This window comes from Felis catus, chromosome D2, assembly GCF_018350175.1.
Source record: "Felis catus isolate Fca126 chromosome D2, F.catus_Fca126_mat1.0, whole genome shotgun sequence".
Classification (NCBI taxonomy): Eukaryota; Metazoa; Chordata; class Mammalia; order Carnivora; family Felidae; genus Felis; species Felis catus.
Window position 1 is genome coordinate 7988557 of NC_058378.1, and position 24042 is coordinate 8012598.

The window sequence follows — 24042 nt, forward strand, 5'->3', positions numbered from 1 at the left end:
TGCCCATGACATGTGTGAATTTGAGTAACGGGCCTGGAGTAGGTTCAAGCTAGGGACCACCGTGAGGTCCACATCAATAAGAAAGTGCTTCCGGGTTTGAGCTGAGGTCGTGAAGGGGCAGGTGGTCCTCCACATGGCTTCCGTTTGCCTTCCTCTGGGTCTCACACACAGAGTAGGGCCGAGCCACACGGTGAATCAATGTCTCACCGAACACGTGCCGAAAGCGTCTATCCAGAGGAAAAGTTCTAAATCCTGAGCAGAACTAGGTCCCCTGAATACTGGCCTACTGAAAACAAGCTTGAGAGAGTTGTAGGAAGCCAAGTTATCAGAAGCTTGTAAACTATGTAAACACTAGTTTAGATGAATTTGCCAGACAGAGCTTGCATTCTCCTTTTTTTTGTTTTCCTCTACGGATCATTTATGTCTTCTTCCATCGCAGGCTTTTCCAGGCTTCTTATTCTCCCTTAGGGAGTATCTTATATCTTTCCTGTCCACACGCATGGCCTTCTTTAGGCTTTACTGGGAAATGTGCTTAAAATCTCTTCTGCCCAAATCACCCTATCCTTGAATTAGCCTTTTCTAGTTCAGACATCAACCAAAGGTATTCTTTTTCCTTGTCCTGACTTTCAAAGATCTTGCCTTTCAGGGAACTGATTGGATGGTTTGGAGGGGAGGTGGGAGCACTCACAGAGGCAAGGCTCTAGAATAATTATGTTTAATATTCTGACCCCGTTTTGTTCCCAGGCTTGTGTGTCCTGAAAAGGTTGGGACTTCATCCTGCAGACAGCAGGGAACCGCTAAAGATTTTGAGAAGCATGATACGATGAAATTCAGTCTGCCCATGATGGTTAACACGAACTAGGGAGCACGAAGGCAGGTGATCATGATGATATAACAGAAAAAAGAGTGGCAGAATGAAAAAAAAAATGAAGGAGGTTTTAAGTGAAGGATGTATGGAACCAGTAAAAGAAATGTAGCTATCAGAATTGACAACTTGGGAGAGAATAAAATGTACTGAATTGGAGATAAAACATATTTCCAAAAACGGTGTTTGAGATTGTTAATGATATTGAACTTGGTCTTCGATAGGGAAGAGATAAATAGAGACAAAGAGTTAACATTGTAGCAGAGGATCATACTACCAAGGAAAAGAACAGACAGAACCGAATTCCAAGAACTAACTAACCCCTAGGAACACCCAGAATTGCCAGAATGGAAGGTGAAAAAAGGAGATTCAGATTTTGGCCACAAAGCGGACACTAAAGGGTGACTTCTGTCGTAACTCTTGTTAAATGGTCTTGCCCAAGAAACAGTCCGCGTTGCTTCACTTTTGCCCTGGAGTAAATGCTCAGACCAGCTCTGGCAGGCTCAGTTCGCTGGTTGGTCCTACACCAGAGCATCACTCTGATGTTGCCTTTGAAGTCTCTCATTCTAATGGGGACTTTTTTATACTTCATTAACTACATCTCCCTAAAACGGGGCCAATGCACTCTCGCCTTGGGCCACAACAGAGTTGTAGTAGCGATTCCAAAGTATCTGTCGATACATTAAAAATTTGCATGGCAGGACAGGCAGAGCCTGAAAAAATGGGAGTTCAATAAACATATGTTGAGGGAATAAATGAGTGGCTGAATGTGAAAGCTTGAATTCTGCACAAACCAGGTGTAGACACTGGAATACCGAATAAAATTCTTTTTTTTTTTTTTTTTTTGAGAAATATAGAATGCAAGCAGGGGAAGGGCAGAGAGAGAGAGAGAGAGAGAGAGAGAGAGAGAGACTCTCACACAGGTTCCACACTGTCAGCACAGAGCCCAACATGAGGCAAGAACTCACGAAGCCATGAGATCATGACCTGAGCTGAAATCAAGAGGCAGATGCTCAACTGACTGAGCCCCCCCAGGCACCCCTGATACCACATAAAATTCTTGATGGCCATGATATTGTACAGGTTGGCAAAGAGATAAAACAGATAAAAATATACAGCTCCTATTTAACAGCGTAGATTTTTCTACATAAAACCATCCTGAGCCAGTAACGTCTTAGCCAACCTGGTGTTGAGTACCCGTGACACGCACAAAAATGTGCCCCCGTGAAAAACAGAGTTAAATACAAGCCAATGGTGCTATGCTATAATTTCAAAGCCAAGTTTTACATAAAAGTATTTGCAGTATGTCACTGAAGATTGATAGCAATCTCACCCCGTGAGGCTCAGCACCAGGCAAGCCTTTGTAAGGGAACGATTAACTTCCGGTTCAGGTCTACAAACTGAAAACATCAATAGGATTTGGAAGGAATCCCAGGAAGACTGATCACAGAGATTAAAGGAATAAAAAAGGATTAGAAAATTAGCCCCAAAGAGAAAGATGAAAAAATGCAGTTTATTTAACCTAAGAAAGAGGAAGCTGATAAGCAAAGAAATTGTCTTCAAGTAATTTGTTTTGTTGTTGTTGTTGTTTTTTATATGTAATTTCTTGTCAAACTGGTTTCCATACAACACCCAGTGCTCCTCCCAACAAGTGCCCTCCTCCATGCCCATCACCCACTTTCCCCTCTCCCCCACCCCCCTCAACCCTCAGTTTGTTCTCAGTATTTAAGAGTCTCTTATGGTTTGCCTCCTTCCCTCTCTGTAACTTTTCCCCCCCTTCCCCTCCCCCCTGGTCTTCTGTTGAGTTTCTCAGGATCCACACATGAGTGAAAAAATAGTCTTCGAATATTTTGTCAGTGGGGCAAACAGCTCTTTAGCCCATAGGCAGCACAAGACCAGATGGGCTTCCCAGTGGAGACGCCAAAATGGAAGCACCATTAGCTTCCACCAATGGAAACCCCTGCCTGCAGGGGCTAGGGTGTGTTTGATAGACTGTCACAGGCAGTAGGTCCAGTCCTTCTCTGGACCTTCCTTAGCATGAATATACAGCTCTGTATCTAAATAGCAGTCCAGGGAGGAAGGAGAAATTCTAGAAATTCTAGAAAGAATTTCTATCTTTGCAATTCTGAAATTCTCACAGACACTTAGGCATCAAGAAATGTGAGAAGGAACTCTCACGAGAATATTTTTTCTTAAGATGCTTAAGATGGTGAATTCCGAACCTTAAATCATGAAGATAATTTGCTAACCTTGTTCTTGATTAGCTACGGGTCGGCTTTGCCCATGTCCCACCGTGCCATTCAGTAAATAACTTTATTCAGTTGTCTGAATAAAGAACACTCTATTTTCTACTGCCCCACATATCTGAATGTTGAAAGACTTCTGGAAAGTAAGTTATGACTTTTCTGAAAGGAATCATTCATATAATATTCATATTCAGCCTCTAATATATATATTATAATAATTCATATTCAGCCTATAAAGCAAAATGACTAGATGATGGCATTTTTATTATCACCCTCTTCCAATTCTTGTCTCCTTTAGAAGGAAGGGGTCACTTTACAGTAGGTTCCAAGCTTGGGGAACACCCAGCTAAAGTCAACCCTTTCCCGTGAGGTAAGAAAATTACGAAGAACCAAACGAAAGAGGACTCTCTCCGATCCTTTAACTTACATTCCAAAATCTCAGACTCGTGAGTCAAAGTGTAGTTTTTTGGTCAAAGACTCCGTGAAAAAGAAGTAAAGAAAAGTCCTTTCTTGATATTGCATGGAAATGCAGAATCTAGCTGGGACTCACACAGCCAGAGTGGTTTCAGAATTGCTTGCGGAACAACAAAATCACTGTTGGAATCATAAATTTACCCCCACCACGGAGCCAGGACCATACGTACGGGAATAAGCGAGTGGTGGGTTCACACCTCAGCCAACAGACATCTGCTTGCTGGATGGATTTCATCCGGGGGTTATGGTCACTCAGCTGTAATCTGGGACGATACTGTATCCTGGTTGAACCATAGTTTCCTGGATGTGCCATTCGCTATGCTAAGCTCGAATCTCTACTTGATTTTGGCCCGTGTTTCTGCTTTAACTTTTGAACTCTATCTCCCGGTAGTTTCTGACCGTATATCATTTCTTCAAACTGATTAATTGTAAACGTTCTTCAGGTCTCTTGGCCTCTGTCCTCTTTTGTTGGCTGTGGGCAGTGTTCCCTGATGGCCTTCTGGGCCACATTCTCCTTTCCTCCCTGTTCTAGAACAGCAGCAGAACTATTTGCCCCTCCAACCTTCATCAGTCAGCTTCACATATATGCTGTGGCCTTGAAAACTTTTCATTTATTTCAGGCCCAATTCAGCAACAGAAGTGGTTCTCCTCAACAGGTAGCATAATATACTAAGTACATAATATAGTATAGTACTTAGTAAGTGCTTCATGTCTGTTGACTAGACGTGGGAATGAATGACCTGTGCCATAGTCGAGCTACTGATGATTTCCAGTTTTGTGAACTAGACCTGCCACTCAATATAACTTTATTCTGCTGTCTGCATTCCCAGGTGTTTGTAAAAGAACACTCTATTATCCATCAGCTGCTTAAATTTATTTTTTTTAACTTCCTAGGTTACTAATCCTCTCATAAAAAAAAAATCTGCACAGTTACCACAGATAAAGTCACTGCAGAATCTTTACTCCTTTTGTCCAACCTGTAGCTCCCTTGTTGGGTGCGACCAGCACTGGCTTCTGCAACCCCTCGACGTTCCTCATTCTGCTCTTGTGTTCCTTTGGCTGTTTCCTCGAGGTCTTTTCTTCTCATACAGGCATGTCTTGCAAGTCTATGTTTGGCTTTATACCTTCTTGCATAATTCAAGGAATCGTAAATCACGCCAAAGCCAGGTGTCTGGGCACAACCAAAATGGGTTCTGAACCGAAACAAAGATGACATTTGGTGCGGTCTTGTTCGTTTTGGCTAGTTTTTCCCTAATTTCTGTCTTAGACACTGTTGCCTTCTGGGGTGAAGGACATCAACGGCCATTTGTTTCTGCTGAAGCAGTCGGTTGGTCATGAACATCCTGGTCTGCATAGTTACTGTGTCCTTCATGATAGTGGCCAAGCTTCAAGCACCAGGGAAGAAAAGACTAGCTATTTACATTGAAATTCATTAAAATTAAATACAATTTCAATTCCTCAATCACACTATACACATTTCAAGTACTCAACAGCCATACGAGGCTATTGCTTACCATGGAGATCTAGAATATTCCCATCATTAGAGAAAGATCTATTGGACAGCAGGGGATTAGGCCATTTTCAAACTTATCGATACAATATTGACTTTCTGTAAAATCTTGTGCCAAATACTGACTATAACCTTTCGATGCACTTCAACCCTTGCCCTAGTCTGAAAACAAATCACACTCCAGTTTATTTTCCCAATCTGGCAACCCAATGTCAAGAAACGTCAGCAAAGAGAAACTTGACTCTTTTTTTTAATGTTTATTTTTGAGAGAGAGCGAGCACATGGGGGAGGGACAGGGAGAGAGGGAGACAGAATCTGAAGCAGGCTCTGAGCTGTCAGCACAGAGCCCGACATGGGGCCCAAACTCACAAGCCGCTAGATTATGACCTGAGCTGAAGTTGAACGCATAACCGACTGAGCCACCCAGGTGCCCTAGAAACTTGACTTTTCTAAGTCATCTGAATAGTGAAAGATACTGCTGCACTGACGTGTGCGTGTGTGTGTGTGTGTGTGTGTGTGTGTGTGTGTGTGAAAGAGATATCTGAACCAAAGACTTAATATCATGATTCTTTCATTCTACATAAAATCCTGCTGATCAGTCCTAATATGAAATATACTCTACAGAACATAAAGAAACCTGTAAACCTCCTCCTTTCACAAGACACATTCACATTTATAAAGGCCCTAGGAATTGCATGGAGAGCATCTAAGTAATAAAACAATTCAGATGGCTGAGTCCACAGCAGTGCGGAACAGCATCCAAAGCTTACAGGTTCATCTCTGAACAGGTTTTTAGAGGTCCTCACTTTTATTTTTTATTTTATTTAGTTATTTTGTTAACAAGAACTCTATTTACATAATACTCGCTGAGTTTGCAATCATAGGTGAGATGTGCAGTTACATACATATATCTACACATATGCACATCCATATATGTGTTTATGTACATACACACACACACACACACACACACACACACAAACACTCACTGGTATTTAAACTGATCCTGTGGTGACAGAAAAAATCCTCAGTCTTCTAGATCACTTTATCTTACCAAATTAGATATTCAGGGTTGTCATCAAGACGTTACAAATACATACTCACCCACAAAGAAGAAAAACTCAGGTCAATTGGTTGTAAAGAATATGGCTTTCTATTGATTGGCCAGAGCACCTCTGTGGAGTACAGCTAGACCAGTACAAACACCATATGGCTGCGTGCATGTCTGCATTCGTTTGCAACATGAAATCACAGTTGGAGGTGACACTAGAGATCAGAACACCTCTAGTAATGGTACGATCATGCATGAGCTGTCCAGGTCTCCTCGGACCCTTGGGAAATCACCATAGGACATTCACACACACACATACACACACACAAGCCCCAAACCCACAGAGGCCAATCGAGATTTGTGGGATCATGTGAAGTCCAAGCAAACGTGCGTATCAAGGTGCACGCCGATCCAGCAAAGTGGCACCTGAACCCTTGATTAAATCCACTTCATCCTCACAATCCGGCGATGGACGCAGGTGCCTACACTCCTGCCAATGAGATCGGAAACAGATTCTGTGGAGGAAGCCTACCGATTAGATTACCTTTAAAAGATCGAAACAGTAAGAGCGATGCAGCATCTATGTCTTGAGCAAAATGTAGCCGATCCTTAACCACCAAACTCAGAGCTCATTCTGGAGTGAGTATATGCAAAAATTCAGTAACACAGAGAGCTTGCCCCAAATGATAAAGAAGTTATGAAAGTTCCAATTAAACACAAAGAATTAAGCGCATGTGTTGTTTCTGCTTCTTTATGAGTTCCCACTAAAGTGACACGATATACGTAAAAACAGAACAAACGAAAAAAGGACAGAGAAAACTTGAGAGGGGTCAACAGCAGATGAGGCACAGAAACAAAATTTTGGAAGCCGTTTAGTAGATGGATAAGGGGAAGTCTCCCAGGCTCATTAGAGAGCCCGAATCCTAAGTTTGCAAAGGAGGTAAGAAGTGGGATGCCAGGAGATGCAAAATTCCAGGAAGATTCAGCAAGTGTAGACACCAGGTGTCTCGGAAGGATGCAGGGAGGGGTGGAAAAGAAAACAAGAGTGTGGCTGAGAACCTGGGATCCCCAGATTTCCTTCTCTACTCCTCACGACTAGAAGACCTCAGAACCCCATCATGGCAAAAGGCAGGAAGCTTACTCTCTGAAATGTGGCATCCGATAGGCTTGGGAATCTGGGTATGGGTAGCTCTCCTTGGTGCAACAGAAGATTAAGGGAAAGTCTACATACTCCCAGCGAGACATTCTCCCCTCCCCAGCTTTCTTCCTCTACTTGGCTTCCAGAACACTAGCAGCCAGAACTTTAGACTCTCCCCACCCCCACAACCCCCTCCAAGCTCACCTCCAAGCAGAACACTAAAGTCTGCCTCTGAGAACATGACCAGCTGAAGAAAAAGGCCTAAAAACACTAACATTTAGGAGCAGGGCCTTCACAGTGTATCAGGCCGTTATCTGCCTGAGGGGGTGAGTGAAGAATGAAACCCAACACATGCTCCATTTACCGAGTCATGTGCAGGGAAGGGGCGGGGCATCACCTTTTTCTAATTAGCATGAAGGCATCCATCGTTCATCAACTCATAGGCTCCAGGGGATCCTTTTCCTAATTCATACAAAGGTACTATATGGGTTTTCCTCAGCCCTATTGAGTGGTCCCCTCTAAAATGGTCAGGACTTGGCCTGATTGTCCTTCAGTGGCATGTGCCAGTCCACTTGTTCAACTGGCATTTAAGCAGTGGTCCTTTAAATATGGACAACCAAGAGTCATCAGCTGTGAAGACACCGAGAGCAAAAAGACTCAAACAAACAAAACAAACGCAGGAACTGAGAGGAAAAATAAATTAAACTTGAGAAGCAGTTTGTTATCCTCAGATGGGTAAGAGACGATATTGCACCTCATTTTGTAAGAAAGGACACTACAATAAAAATAAAATAGTAGAGAAAAATGCAGCAGCAGGACGGAAGGATAATATTGAAGGAGTCTTAAAAAGGAGAAAAAAGCCCCAAAGATGGAAGGCTAGGAGAAGGATGCTTTCAGAGAGGCATGGCTGAAAGATGTATCTCCCCTGTACGTGCTCTGAGGAAGCCACTAGGTGGGGTGCCCCACCCCAACAAAGGTGCAAGCACGCAGGAAACAGGGCCCAACAGAACACAGCGGAGAGGTGACAGAAAGTTCTCAAATGACGGTGGACAACGGCAGCTCTGAGGCAGGTTGACAGAGCAACCAGTTCGGAGAGGGTAGTTCCAGAAAGGAGGGCACCAAGGGAGACCGTCTCTCAGATAATTCGATAGTAAATGAACAAGTGAATGAAAATGCACACGTGGAATTCGCGGATAAGGGTATCTGCTGGGGCTGGGCAGACCGAGAGAACGCCATCAGCTGCGCCAACTGGGCTATGAACTAATGACCCCTGTCCTCAAAATTCCTCAATATTCCAAGCGTCTGGAAGCCACGGAAGGCAGATTCACTGTTGTCTGGGTGGGTCGGGGAGGGACACAGAAACACTTCTTCCTTACTCTTCAGACCCCCACTAAGGACAATCGTCTCTAAACTCTTGCAGTCTCTCCCGCACCGCGCAGTCCTCCACAGTCGTGAATTTAGGCGAGAGGGGCTGTTGGGAGGCGCCCGGTGGACGGAGCCCAGCGGCTTCCTCCCTCTTGCTGGAAAACTCGAGTCTGGCCTTGCTCCTCACGGCCATACATTCCACAGGGGCAGGCCCTCCCCTGCAAGGTCGATGATTCTCCAGGACTGCCTCTGGCGGGTGGGTAGGTCCACTCAGTAGTAAAAGTCCACTTTCCGGGCGCCCAGGTGGCTAGGTCGGTCAAGTGCCCCACTCTTGGTTTTGGCTCAAGTCATGATCTCACAGTTCGTGAGCTCAAGCCCTGCATCGGGCTCTGTGCAGACAGCGTGGACCCTGCTTGGGATCCTCTCCCTCTCTCTGCCCCTCCCCCCATTCATTCTCTGTTTCTCTCTGTCTCTTTCAAAATAAATAAACATAAAAAAATTAAAAAATAGAAGTCCACTTTCACCACACACCCAGTCACATTCTCCAAATGTCTTGTAAGTAGCATTTGTATTTGCCAGACTCCTTTGTCTTCCTCTCTCAACTGGTTCCAAATTTGGGTGGAGAAAAGGTCCGTGAGTTATTGCTTTCCCAAACACCAACATCGTTATAGTTTTGTACACGTGCACTGATGGGTAGCAGTGTGTTTTACCAAAGGAGCAACATGCAAAAGGAACAATTACTCGTACGCAAAATTCAGGATTCAATGACCAATTTCGTGACAGAAGAGAAAAACGTCCACTTCCTATAACTATTTAAGAGAAAATATTTTCATTGTGAAATATGCCAAATATACAAAAAGAATAGAAAATATTATGAAAACACTCATGAATCATCATCCAGCCTTAACAAATCGTAACATTTTTGCCATGTTTGCTTCATATCATATACTAAAAACAAACACATAACAGATACATCTGAAGCCCTCTGAGATCATATATTGGTTTCCTGTCTCTCTTCGAGGTAACCATTACCCTGAAATTGGTAAATATCATTCTGTCATTCCGATGAATGGGTTTTTCCAATACTCTTTTTTTTAAGCTTATCCATTTATGTTGAGAGAGAGAGAGAGAGGGAGAGAGAGAGAGAAGCAGAAAAGGGCAGAGAGAGAAGGAAAGTCAGAGAGACACCCAAGCAGGCTCCACGCTGTCAGTGACAGAGCCTGACACTGGGCTTGAACTCACTAACCGTGACCATGACCTGAGCCGAAATCAAGAGTCGGCCCCCCAACCGACTGAGCCACTCAGACACCCCTGTTTCTCCAATACCCTTAATACACACTTATGTGTACGCCATATAGTGTTGGGTTTTTTTGTTCCCACATTTTTAAGTGGCACCACACTATGTACACAATTGTGCAGCTCGCGTTTCCCGGGCAACATGACCAAAGAGAGCGATGCCCCTGGAGACTGGTAGGCTCAAGAGCACCTGACCTGAACCTACTCCTGGATCCAAGACCTTTAACCTGTGTGACTTCCGGCAAGAGACTCAACCTCTCTGTACTCCAGCAACTTCATTCACAAGATGAGGTACTAGCTGTCCCCTCTGCGTGGGCTGATGTTAAGAGCTAATATGGACGTAGACCTCCGAGTGGTGCCTGGGACACACCAAACACCCTGCGAGGACTCTCCCTCCCCGCCCCCCCCCACCCGCCGCGGTGACTGATTCGTCTCCATGAGGCTGATGACTAACACACTGAGCTTATTTCCATCATCTTACTTTGCATTTTCTCCTGCATTTTGCTCATCTGCTCTCTTTTCTCGACTTCCTTTGAACTAACGTTGCCCAAATTCCGTGTTTCTCCCCTCTGCCAGTTTAGAAGCTATCATTTTATCGAGTTATTTTTTGGTGCCGCCACAAATTTAACCACCACTGAGCATGCGTATAGGCCGTCTCTTTGTTGTCGTCTAGCATCTTAGTTTCATGTTAAAAAACAGCTATTTGTTTACAGTTGACAGTTAATTACATTTACGATACGTTTACAAATACACTATTGCTTTCTTGTGTGTCCTATTTTTTCCTTTGGTCTTGCGTTTTCTTCCTGTGTAAGTCTACATCTTTAATGATTCTCATGGTGGTTGTATGTAAATAATAATAATCCTTTAGTCTTTGGGTAACTGAAAATATATTATGTTTCTCACAAAATATGGCTTCGGCTCTGGCTGAATATCATGTCACACGTAGAAAAAGCTCTCTCGTAATTAGTATGTGCCGATGACAGAATAAATGAATGGAAACAGAAGGGAGCATCAAGGCAGGGTCATCAAAGAAGCCTAATGAGATAACATATGGTTTCCAGAAATGCATGTTGGTTCACTCTCTAATAAATTGTTTCCAATGAGAATTCACTGAAAAAAAAGTTTGATGGGAAGACCGAAAATGTCTGGATTAAGTACATGACTTGGAATACACTTGTGTGAATAAGACAAAGCCCCAGCCCTCAAAACCTATGCAAAGGCAGGCAAGATAGGCAAACATAATATTACTATCAACGGATTTTAACATACAACAAAACAAACATATATACTATGTGTCGAGTTCTGGTTACACGTGGTGAAGACAACATACATGCACCTCCCTTCCATCAAAGCATGAGCTCGAAGGCTGCAAACAGGTCTGACTTTGTATCCTCATACAGTGCCTCATACTTGTAGAGGCTTGATGTTTTTGAGTCAATAATAACACTCTGAAGATTTTCTTTTAAACTGTCAAACTAAATTGCTAGGGGCGCCTGGGTGGCTCAGTCGGTCGAGCATCCGACGTCAGCTCAGGTCGTGATCTCACAGTTCATGAGCATCAGGCTTGCTGTCAGCGCAGGGCCCGCTTTGGATCCTCTGCCCCCCACCCCCCCCTCAAAATAAATCAACATTAAAAAGAACCAAGAAATCTTAAGTTGCTTGAGAGTAACTGGACCTGCATTCAAATTCAACAAAATGAGATCAACTGTGCCGGCCTGGGCACCATTCTGTTTTTGAGAGCTGTAAAGGTTAAAGAAAAGATGAGGCTGTCTTGTGGTATTTGGGTCGAACGGAGCAAATGTTTCTTGATAAATGCTCCTGAAGTCCCTGGTGCCAACACCTGGCCCAGCTAAAGGAAAGTGAAGGAAATACCACGTTACAACTGGAGAGGAACAGAGAACAGCGTCTGATTTCAGTTGTCACGATTACATGGAGGGATTGAGAGATACATCAGAAGGCAGCCCTCTTTATTAAGGGCCCTGCAAGTTAATAGGCCTTGCTAGGGCGACAAAGAGAAACCCGACGGCAAAAGGATATTTGGGTGCTGAAGAGAAAGAGAAGTATGAGAAAATGGTTTACGAACTCATCTTTTGGATAAGTTGTCTATTTTAATTGGACCACAAATTATATTTATCAGAATACTTTATTTACCCACATCAGATAAGGTACACTGTAATTCTACTGAGTCCAGATAAAAGCTTTATAAGAGAGAGCAAGGACATTCGAGTTATGGAGGCGAGTCTTTGTTTCCCTAGCCAGATGTTAGCGATGCAGGTGCGCGTGACCACAAACTGCTTCACAGATCGCCACGCTACTCCATCACAGCCACGTATTTCCCACCATTCTTGAATTTTGGCCACTTCACTGATTTGTGTACAACAGCACGTGCTAACTCAGGGCATTATCTTCTTCCAGAAATTCCCTTTAAAATGCCCATTCCAATGACCTGGTAATAGTTTTAATGGTTTCCCAATGGTGTGTGAAGTATTCTCATGACTAAACATCAGGTAGAATGACGTAACTACTCTTTGCTCTTGTGTAGAATTTATTTGTTCTCAGACTGAATGGCTTTAAGTTGGATAAAGAGAGGGTGACTGGGGAAAATGTTAGCTCAGCTCTTAGTGGTAGAAACAAAACCATTATCACATCCTCAGACAGGTACTGAGGTAACCCCTAAAATAAGATGAGGCAAAGCTAAGGTCAACAGAATTGTCCACTTCTCCCAAACCCAAACTCTACTTACTTAGGAGTAAATGAAGTAATCTGCTTAAGGCATCCTCCAGTGAGATTTTTAAAAAGAATCGGGTTATTAAAATCATTTTCCAAAGCCCCTTCTAAGTTTTGGACGGAGAAGAGAATGTTGTCAATTAGAATCTTAACTGATGTTTACGTCAGCCTTTACGCTTAGGTTAAATAGTCTGGTTTATACCTTTTCATTTTATGTACACATTGTAACACACAAGTAATCATTATACATGATAAGCCAATAAGCATTTTATAAGATTGGAATACAGGTTTTACTTAAGTTTTCAGAGAAGATTTTAGTTATCATATCTTTCAGGATACACGATTGGTTATATCTGAAATTGAGTCTCTGATGTGGAACGCGACACCGTATTAATGCACTGCTCTCATATAAAAAAGAGATGATCCATTTTTCTATAAACTAGTTTTACAGTATTGTTTCCGACGATGGAATTCAGCCAAAGGCAAGGATTGGCTCTACTGAGGAACCAACAGAAGACAGAATTCAACAAATACTTATTAAATATTTATTATGTACAAGACATTTCCATGGATTCAGACACAGGTACAAAAACGAACAAGGCATGAGTCTTGCCTTGCAAGAAACTTAACTAACACCTGTGGAACAGACAGTACTCAAACACTCGGACAACGGTAAACACCAGAGAAAACCTAAGGAAAAGTGTTAAGTAATCACAGAAAGTCTCACAAGTTGTTTAATGATTACATCAATGGTAACCTATTGCCAAAAGAGAGTATAGAAATATCTGCATAATTGCATAAAGTTCAGTGAAAGTGGAAACAGGGAAGAACCACTCAAACTCCATGCAAAGACACTCATAAGTGACAATATGGTAGAGAGAACACAAGTAATTAAACAAGTGATAAGGGATTGACATGGTGCTTTTTACTTACTTTTTTTTTTTTTAACGCTTATTTATTTATTTTTGAAAGAGAGAGACAGCACGAGCAGGAGAGGGCGGAGAGAGAAAGAGAATCCCAAGCAGGCTCTGCACTGTCAGCACAGAGCCCGATGTGGAGCTCGAACCCATGAACTGTGTGTGAGATCATGACCTGAGCCAAAATCGAGAGTAGGACATTTAACCAACTGAGCCACCCAGGTGCCCCGACATGGTGTTTTAAAAATCAAATTAAAGTAAAATGCTCTAAATAAAACTGAGTTTCCGGAGTTTTTAAAAAATCATTTATATTTGTGCTGCAAAAGTCAAAATCAATGTGACTGAATCATTTTAGAATTGTCAGAAACTCATGCCAAAAAATCAACAAATACCTTGGTCGCTCTTTGCACTTTCCAAGAATTAACACATAACTTCAATTAGAACCCAAATGTTATCAATTATAAGGAAAATAAGTTTATAACTTATAATTCTGGAGTATGTTTTCAAGTTAAAGCCCCAAATCAACCCCCTTATTTTTGCCTCGTATAAAATTCTGGTCCCATTCCCTGTTTGAAGTGGCTTCCCTTGGACTGGCCTGTTCCTCTGGCATCAATCATCCCTGATTAAAAAAAGACCACCAAGTATTATTTTTGGTTGAGGATACAAAGAAAGGATACAAGGAAGTGGGGCCTTGGAGGATGAACCGGGTTTTCACAGAAAGGAGGAAATGCTTTCTAGAGAAAGAAACAGCATTGGGAAAAGATTCCGAAATGGGAAAGTGTAGCCATACCAGGAGGAAAAAATAGATTAATTTGACTTGAAAGATCAGTTGAAATCAGATAAGGCACTAATGGGCCCATTTTAGTTGGCATGCACTGGGGAACCCCTCAAAGTTTATTTGCACGGAAGAGTGAAAGGTCAGTTGTGAGGATGGGTAGAAACGAGGGACAGGGAAGGTCCCTTACGAAGCTTCTATGGAAGTGTAGGCAAGAGTTCGACGACGCATGGGGTCACGAGGAGAGAATGACAAAGCGATGGGGTGACCCCGCACTGGACATAAGGGCAGGCGCAGGTTTGGTGAGGAGAGAAGACGTCGAAATTAGCTTTGCACAAGGGGAACCCTCCATGAGTAGCCTGAGCCCTGGGTCGAAGTCATGAAGGAGAAATCAGGGCTAAAAATGAAGATTTGGGGTCTTCCACACAGAAAGCCCACGAGTAAATGAAACCGCTAACAGAGACAGCACAGAAGACACAGCCTTGAGTCCTGCCTATGTTTTAGGAGGAAGCGGAAGGGCCACCAACAAAGAAGAGAGAAAGCACGATCACAGTGGGAGAGAAACCAAGAGGCATTCGGGTCCAGAGCAGCAAGGGCAGAAGAGCCTCAGGAGGCACTGACGTAAGGAGAGAAGGTTTACCTGCGATGATGAGGTCATCGAAGCGGACTTTAAGAGACCGGTTGTATCAGAGAACTAACAGAAGAGGTTGAAATTTGCTTGCCACGTGGCCCTCCACCGGTCACCCCTCTGGATGTGGACATCCTCACGTATAAAATATGAGATGGCACACGCTTGGGGGAGGGGCCCACACCCGGCTGGCATTCCATACTACCATTACAAGAAATAACGAACAATAACATCCCTTCTCCAATGGACAAGATGTCGAGAGGTTACTAAAAGCATCGGCTGCAGAGGCGACTGATCCTGACTGACTCGGGCGGGGGCCCTGATAGAGAAAAACATGGAGGCAAAATGACAGATTTTCAACATTAATCAAATCTGAGAGCTGGGTCTCTCAGGGGTAACTATATATTATTCTCGGTTCTTTTTTGGTACATGTACATCATAAGCATCCCAATTAAAAAGTATTGGTCAACTGGGACAGTAATATTTGCACAACATGAGAATAATGCGGGAGTCAAGTATGTAAAAAGTATCGTCACTTTCTTCACACGGTCAGTGCTCAGTGCACGGTTGCCGTTGTTACTTGTTACTATCGGTGTTATTACTAGACCATTCCAGGAGACAAAAATACAAGCAAGGAGGAAAGAGTAAGAATGAGTGTGCAGCGTGCACACGTATGCAGGGCAAGCGGAGGACGGCGCGCAGGGCGGAAAAGGAACTGGCTTGATTGAAACCAAGAGGGCAGGCAGCCTGGCGAATTAAAATGTTGAGTTTCTACAATTTAGAAAACGAATGATATGAACTCAACACAGTAACTCTGGCTGATGAGAAATTCTCAGTAATGTAAGTTTTTCATCAATAAAATTGAAAAAACAGGGCCGCCTAAGTGGCTCAATTGGTTAAGCCTCCAACTCTTGGTTTGGGCTCAGGGAATGACCTCACTGTTCGTGCGTTCAAGCCCCGTGTTGGGCTCCACACAGATAGTGCTTGGGATTCTCTCTCTCCCTCTTGACCTGTCTCTCTCTCAAAATAAATAAACGTAAAATAAAAAAAGAATACCTGGAAAAACATAAACTAAAATTAAAAAACTAGAATACGTTGATGACCCCTGTGTATACATCCAAGACAAATGTGGGCAAATTGCTCACCAAGGGGAACGCACAAGAATGCTCACAGGAGCACTATCTATCACAGCACCATCTAGAAAACTACTCAAACGCCCATGAACATGAAATGGATGAAATGCGCTATGTCTATACAACGTAACATCTATACAACCTAATTCTACACAGCAGTAAGAGAAAAAATAACCAATTTTAACTCCACGTATCAAGAAGATAACACTCACCAAAAAAACAGCAAGTGAAAGAACCTAAACACTAAAGAGCATCTACTGTTTGATTCCATTTCCATGGAATGGAATGTAAATGGAATTCCATTTACACGGAATGCCTGTAACTGGCAAGAAAAAAATCTATGCCGCTAGGAGTCAGGCAAATGGCTGCTGGAGGGCGGGAGGGTCAGCGACTGGAAAGGACTGTTAGCAGGGGCCATCTCAGGGCACTAGCGTGTCTCATTTCTTGGCAGGGGCACCGGCTCTATGGGTGTATGTTTGATTTGCCAAAACTCATCAAGATGTTTCCTTAATACTTGTGCATCTTTCTATACGGATATTTCAATAAAAGTGAAAACAAAAGGCAGGGGGAAAGGTGGTGCTCATGATGGCAATGTTATAAGTGAACTCCTTCCAAATCTAGGGTCCCGAGGGGGACCCTGGAAGAGAAAAGAATGACATACTTGTTGAGTCACTTGAGAATTTTAACAGTGGAAAAATATAATTCATGTGCAGAGATGGTTCACATAGCACAATTGTGTGGACTTGAGGAATTTATATATGAATTCAAAACAAGCCTCAGATGCAGAGATCCAGATGGGGACTTTATTTACTTATATGTGAGTCCAACTGGGGGAAAAAAAAAGTCCATCTTTGGAGATTAACCTGGAGATTAACTCCCACAAACAATAAAGTCTCTGGCATGCACACAGGGGAAGATTCACTCTGGGCCCAGAAGTTTGCTGATTTTGCAACGGATGCGCAAAGGAAGAACTTTATTTAAAAGGGGTTGACTAGAAACAGCTGCACTTTGTCATCAGAATAAAAAAATGCACAAGTATTCTAAGACCTCAAAAAATATAACAAACAACGTGACCTCATTAACCCTTAGAAAAGACATTTCTGCCATGGTGCCTCTCCTCGAAATCTCTTGCCATGCCCGCCTTTAGAGATGCTTCCCGAAAAGTGTAAAGGAAGCAGAACGTGAAAGAAATAATAAAGTACTTCATTCCTAGTGTGAAATCTGATTTTTCTTTCCTGAGTTTGGAGCAGGCTCACTTGGGGTGTTTTCAATTGCACAGTTAAGAGGGCTTTCCTATGGGTTGAGGCATTTAAAAAAATTTTTTTTTCAACTTTTATTTATTTTGGGGACAGAGAGAGAGAGAGCATGAACGGGGGAGGGGCAGAGAGAGAGGGAGACACAGAATCGGAAACAGGCTCCAGGCTCCGAGCCGTCAGCCCAGAGCCCGACGCAGGGCTCGAACTCACGGACCGCGAGATCGTGACCTGGCTGAAGTCGGACGCTTAACCGACTGCGCCACCCAGGCGCCCCGAGGCATTTAAAATAGAAGCAAAACAATAGAAAAATTGAGAAAGATTTAGGGGACAGTTTGAGACATTATCCTGTCATGTCCTTTGTTCCAGTTTTCTACAAGGAACCTACTTAAGAAAACACACATGACTGCTGACTTAGGTTACTGTGTTAGGTTATAACACGCCCTGGCTGGGAAATGTTTAAGAAAAAAAGTTAACTGGCCCTTTTTTTTTTTTTTTAATTATTTGGACTTACTTCTCCCCAAAAGGCAGTGGCCAAATAGGGTGTCTTCCAGATTTATGACTTCATTTTGTTCCCTGTTTCCATAAACAATATTGAGTCTCTCTCTAATGGGGTGACACATTCCGTGGCCGCCAGAAAACATAAGCTCTAAACCATCGTGAACATAAACTACAGTTTGAAGGGATTTAGAAACTGTTTCTACAAAGACTAAGCGAGGTGGACAGTTGATAAATTAACCAGCTAATTCAGGCAAGAGCAACTCCGGTTTTTGAGAGGGGGGGAGAAAAGACCTTCAGATTAGCTGTTGTATTCTCTGCATAATTGTGTGAGTCTACGTGGTCCTTTGTGGAGATATAGCTCAGATGTCTTCTTGTTGAATAGTAACACTAACTTGGAGTGAACAGATTGTATAGTTCACAAAATGCTTTCACACAGAGTACTCACATATAATAGTACGTATTGGAAATACTAAGATTTGGGGGTGGGAGGGATTGTATCGTTTAAGAACAAAGGAGAATTCAGAAGATCCTGGCTTATATTCTAATGTCACAGGACTCTGGAGACCATGGGTCCAAATTCATCACACTTCAAAGCAGAAAACAGAATGCAGAGATCTGGAATGAGAACACTTCCATGGAATACAAAGATTCCTGGGTCGGTGTCTTCCTTCTGGAGCCTTCCAGTCACTAGAGTGTAAGCTCCAAGCAGTAAGGATGCGGTTTCCCTGCTACGTTTTCCTTGACATCTAGTACATCAAATGGAACCACGGTAGTTACTCGGTAATGTGTTGAATGAGTTAACTTCTGTAAATATCTAACTTGCTTTTGTAACGTGGACATATCTGATGCTTTCTTGAGTCTAACTTCAGGTTCATAACTTCAGGGCCAATGTAACGTGTGTAAAAGTTAAATCATTCAAAATATTGATGAAGGCACATCTGTATTTATTTTTGAGCACTCCATCAAGCTATACGGTAACGCATCAAGCATTCGTGATCGAATTTTTCAATATTCACATTCATTTATTCTATCGGCAGATTTGTAACCACCGTTCATGAACAAAATACTGTGTTGTCACTTTAATAATACAAGCCTCAGGGTGCCTGGGTGGCTCAGTCGGTTAAGCATCTGACTTCAGCTCAGGTCGTGATCTCGCCATCCATGAGTTCGAGCCCTGTTTTGGGCTCTGTGCTGACAGCTCAGAGACTGGAGCCTGCTTCAGATTCCGTGTCCCTCTCTCTGTCTGCCCCTCCCCTACTCACACTCTGTCTCACTCCGTCTCTCAAAAATGAATACATGTTTAAAAAATTAAAAAGATGGGGCGCCTGGGTGGCGCAGTCGGTTAAGCGTCCGACTTCAGCCAGGTCACAATCTCGTGGTCCATGAGTTCGAGCCCCGCATCAGGCTCTGGGCTGATGGCTCAGAGCCTGGAGCCTGTTTCCGATTCTGTGTCTCCCTCTCTCTGCCCCTCCCCCGTTCATGCTCTGTCTCTCTCTGTCCCAAAAATAAACGTTGAAAAAAAAAATTAAAAAAAAAATTAAAAAAAAATAAAAAATTAAAAAGAAATAATACAAGCCTCAAACTAACAAAGATGAGTCAATATAATTTCAACTATAAAATTTATATTGTGATAAGAAATATTTCAAGTAATCATCTGCTTTTCAAATATAATAGTTTTTCCTATTTTGGGAAGTCTTACTTTATTAACATGCCCTTACTACTGAAAGATGTCGTTTTCAAAAATGCCTGGGGAATAACTATGCTGGTTATGCTATCATGGCTCCTGGAAACTTACAAGATCACCTATTTCTCCAAAAGTCAAAGACAAGCATGTCATAAGCTATTAACGGCAATTGTTTTCGGGGTCAGAGTGGTGAAAATTTCTAAAACAAGGCGTCCACTACCTCACTATCGCAGCACATGTCACTGTAACTATTACATTTTTTCAACAAATACGTAAGAACGAAGACATCCAGACAGTTGTGCTGTTTCACAAGTGATGCTGTTATACCAGAGCTGTTACCGTGATTCTAAACATGGTGAGGAGTTCCCTTCTGGAATTGCTTTTCTTAGGGAACGCAGCTCATTCTTCTGAATATCTGCAAGGACAGCAAACCTTTTTCCTGTGACAGTGGAAAATAGTTTGAGAAGAGTCACAAATTGTTCAGGCCATGGTTAGAGAAGTAGGTGTGTACCTAAAAGAATGTGTGATTACAACAGCGATGTGAAGAATTTTTCCAGGGTGGCCCCAAATTCCCAAACCCATTTTTATGTAGTTGCAAAAAAAATATTTTGTTCTAGTTTATTTAAGAGAGTGGACAATAATTTTATCTTTTCAAAAAAACTCTCCAAAAATTTCAAGAGAATATTTTGAGAATTGTATAATAAGTAGAAATTTCCAGAGGAATTCTCTCAAGAATACACATTTTCTTTTCTCTACACATAGATTTCTATGCCTGTTTTCTGTCAACTGCATTTTTTTCTTACCTTTTGACCCCCTTCACCCATGTCTGTCACCACCCCACAACCTCCTGCCTCTGGCAGCCACTAATCTGATCTCTGTATCTATGAGCTTGCCTTTTTTTTTTTAAGATTCACATATAAGTTTATATAGTATTTGCCTTTCTCTGTCTGACTTAGCTCACTTTGTATAATATTCTCAAGTTTCAACTATATTGTCGTAAATGTCAAGATCTCATTCTTTTTAATGGCTGAGTAATATTTCATTGTGTATGTATGTTTTATATAATGTGTATATACATATATATACATATATACATGTATATACTTATATACATGTATATATGTATACATACATATATATATATATACACGTACATCTTCTTGATCCATCTGTCAATGGATACTTGGATTGTTTCCATATATATATATATAAATATGCAAATAATATATATAAATAATACATAAATATGTAAACAATATAAATATATATTAATATACATAACATATAAATAATATATATAAATAATACTGCAATCAACATAAGGATGCAAATATATTTTTGAATTAGTGGTTTCATTTTCTTTGGAAAAATACTCAGGAATAGAATTGTTGCATCATATGATAATTCTATTTTTAATTTTTTGAGGACCCTCCATACTGTTCTCTGGAGCCCAAATTTACTTTCTCAGCAACAGTGTACAAGGGTTCCCTTTTCTCCACATCCCCACTAATACTTGTTATTTCCTGTCTTTTTGAGAATAGCCGTTCTAACAGGTGTTCGGTGAATATCTCCTTGTGATTTTGATTTGCATTTCCCTGCTGATTCACGACGTCCAGCAGCTTTTCATGTACGCCTTCTCTGGAAAAATATTTAGATCTTCCGCCCGTTTTTATTTACTTTATTTTGTATTTTGCATTTTTATTTTAGAGATAGAGGGCTCACACACACAAGCAGGGGCAAGGGGCAGACAGAATCTTAAGCAGACTCCACGCTTGGCACGGAGCCTGACGTGGGGCTTGAGCCCACAACCCTGGGATCATGACCTGAGCAGAAATTAGAGTCAGACACTCAACCAAATGAGCCACCCAGACGCCCCTAGATCTTCTGTCCGTTTTTAAACTGAAATGTTTTATGTTGCTGTTGAGTTGTACAAGTGCATCATATACTTTGGATATCAACCCCTTATCGGACCCATGGCTTGCAGGTATCTTCTCCCATTCCGTAGGCTGCCTTTTCGTTTTGGTGATGGTTTCCTTTGCTGTGCAGAAGGTTTTCAGTGTGAGCTAGCCCCACCTGCTGATTTTTGCTTCTGTTGCTTTTGCTTTTGGGTGTCAGATTCAAAACCTCATCACCAAGATCTTTGTCAAGGAGCTCACCTCTTATGTTTTCTTCTAGGAGTTTTATGGCTTCAGGTTTTATGTTCAAGTCTTTATTCTGAATTAATTTTGTGTGGACAGTGTAAGATAGGGGTCTAGTTTCATTCTTGTGCATGTGGCTGTCCAGTCTTTCCCAGCACCATTTATTATAAAACTGTCTTTTCCCCCACTGTATATTCTTGGTTCCTTTGCCATAAATGAATTGAGCATATACTGTGAGTTCATTTCTGGGCACTCTATTCTGTTCCGTTGATCTATATGTCTGGTTTTATGCCCGTACCATATGGTTTTAATTACTATAGCTTTGTAATATAGTTCAAAATCAGGGGGTTGTCCCCCACGACAAGGCTGCTGCCTGAAAACTGCCTCACGAGCATCTCTATTACACGGAAAGGAAATACTAACACTTTGTGAGCAGTTTCGGAATGCAATATACATCAATCCGTAAACTGAATTCTCTAAGAGTTTTCCAAATTGCAATGAGAAGTTTAAGACTTTTTAAAAACAAGGCTGCTCCAATAACAACTGAGTGGAACAGTGTGTCTTCTTCGCTCACACATCTTCACTCTTTTTCCTCATGATGTAATTCACTTGCTCCATGTTGATTTTTGGCGGATTCTTGCTTTTCTCAATGAAAACAGACACTTGGCCGTGATCCGAAGTTAAATGCTGAAACAAGATGAAACATATCCTCCAATTTCTACATACCCTGTTCTTATTACTATGTAGTACGTTATGCAAATGACCCAATGTGTCTGACACATTCAACCCCTTTGGCCTTTGACAAGTAGCAACAAAATAAGAAGCACATGAACCTTCGGGACCGTTCCAAGAATTAGACTTGAGAACATATTGTACTACAGTACACAGGAAACCAAGGCAGGAAAATTATGTCTGTAAAAGAAAGAATTCTAACCTTCTTAAGCTTCAGAAGCCAACCGACCCTAACAACAGCTCCTTCGTTAGCCTTAAAATTTATGTCTGTATTCTGGTCAAATCTGGGCTTGGGTCACGTTGACCCCTGAGGCAAGGAGAAATATTCTTGTGCCACTCTGAGTCAACATGGGGAACTAACAAGGACTTCCTGCCTATGATGTTTATTTGAAGATTCTTTATGAAGGAGAAAGCCTCACCCAACGATGGAGCAGGGGCAGGGGGTAAGGGGGGTCAGGGTATTACATGGAACCCTCCACAGCCAGCTCCAAGGACATGATGAGGCTTTTCTGAGAGCAGGGGGGGCCAAAGAGCAGGGAGACACCTTTGCGTTTTGCTTGGGGGACCAGTCATGTGACCGTCAGAGTCTCCTTCCGCTGAGTTTCTGCTTAATTACAAGGCTTGTTTAAAGACAGATAGATCCCTGTGATATAAACATTCAAGGTCACAGTGAAGGGAGAGCTAGCACATCGGACTGATGCCGACCCCCTTGACTGGCCCCCCCCTCCCCCACCCAAGTCCTTAAACCTAGTGTCTTGAAATCAGCTCCCACCACCTAAGCGTGAGGCTGAACTTGAGCGCCACCATTCTGAGCCGTGGTGAGAAGAGAAGAAAGCCCACGGGGCCAAGCGTGTGACCGGGGACGAGGAGTCTGGATCTCCGCTTTTGCTCCCGCTGTAGACTCAGCACGCTTGGGAAAATATGCTTTTCTTTGTTTTCATTTCTTCATCTGAAATGACAACAGGCACCTCTTCCGGAGAGGGTGACATTCACAATCCCAGCCCAAACTTTCTTCTGTCAAACTCGGTGTGACCCCAATGACCTCACGGTGAGGCTTGAACACGGGGGCTGGAAAGGTTAAACGATTCATTTGCCGAATTCACTTGCTAGGAAGAGATGGGACGATTCCAGGCAGCATAAATCAGCTGCGCATTTAGAACCTATTATCAGGAGCACCAGACAGCCCTGCAGGACGGTGTGCAAAGCTCGAGCGATGTCACAGCTGTAAGCCTGCCCGGCTGCCAGAGGCCCGAACGTGATACTAGATGCTAAAATTATTGCTGAAGAAGCATATTTGATTACGAAGGGAGCCGAGAGCAGTAAAGCCCTTGGAAGGCTTCCCTCTGAGTCTTACAAGAAATAAGATAAAGCAGCGTCTCCAACCGTAATCACAAAATATAATAAACATGCTCTGGGCGCTCATAGGACTCACAAGTATCTCTCTCTTGAGTGATAGAAAACCATCCTTTTCCTAGTGCACAACAGACACAACAGTGAAGACAGCTGCCCCCAAATCTGGCCAAGGTCTAGCTGGTGACACAGACAACACCCCAGGAGGAGTGTTCCCTGACTGTGCTTTTAAAGAGGTGGACTTGTTTCCATTGACCCC

At 42.5% G+C, this 24042-nt stretch overlaps 1 protein-coding gene across 12 annotated transcripts in view; it reads right to left on the reverse strand.

Annotated features, from left to right (window-relative positions):
• RNLS (renalase, FAD dependent amine oxidase) overlaps positions 1–24042 on the reverse strand; it is a 367960-nt gene that overhangs the window by 307295 nt on the left and 36623 nt on the right. The window lies entirely within an intron of this gene.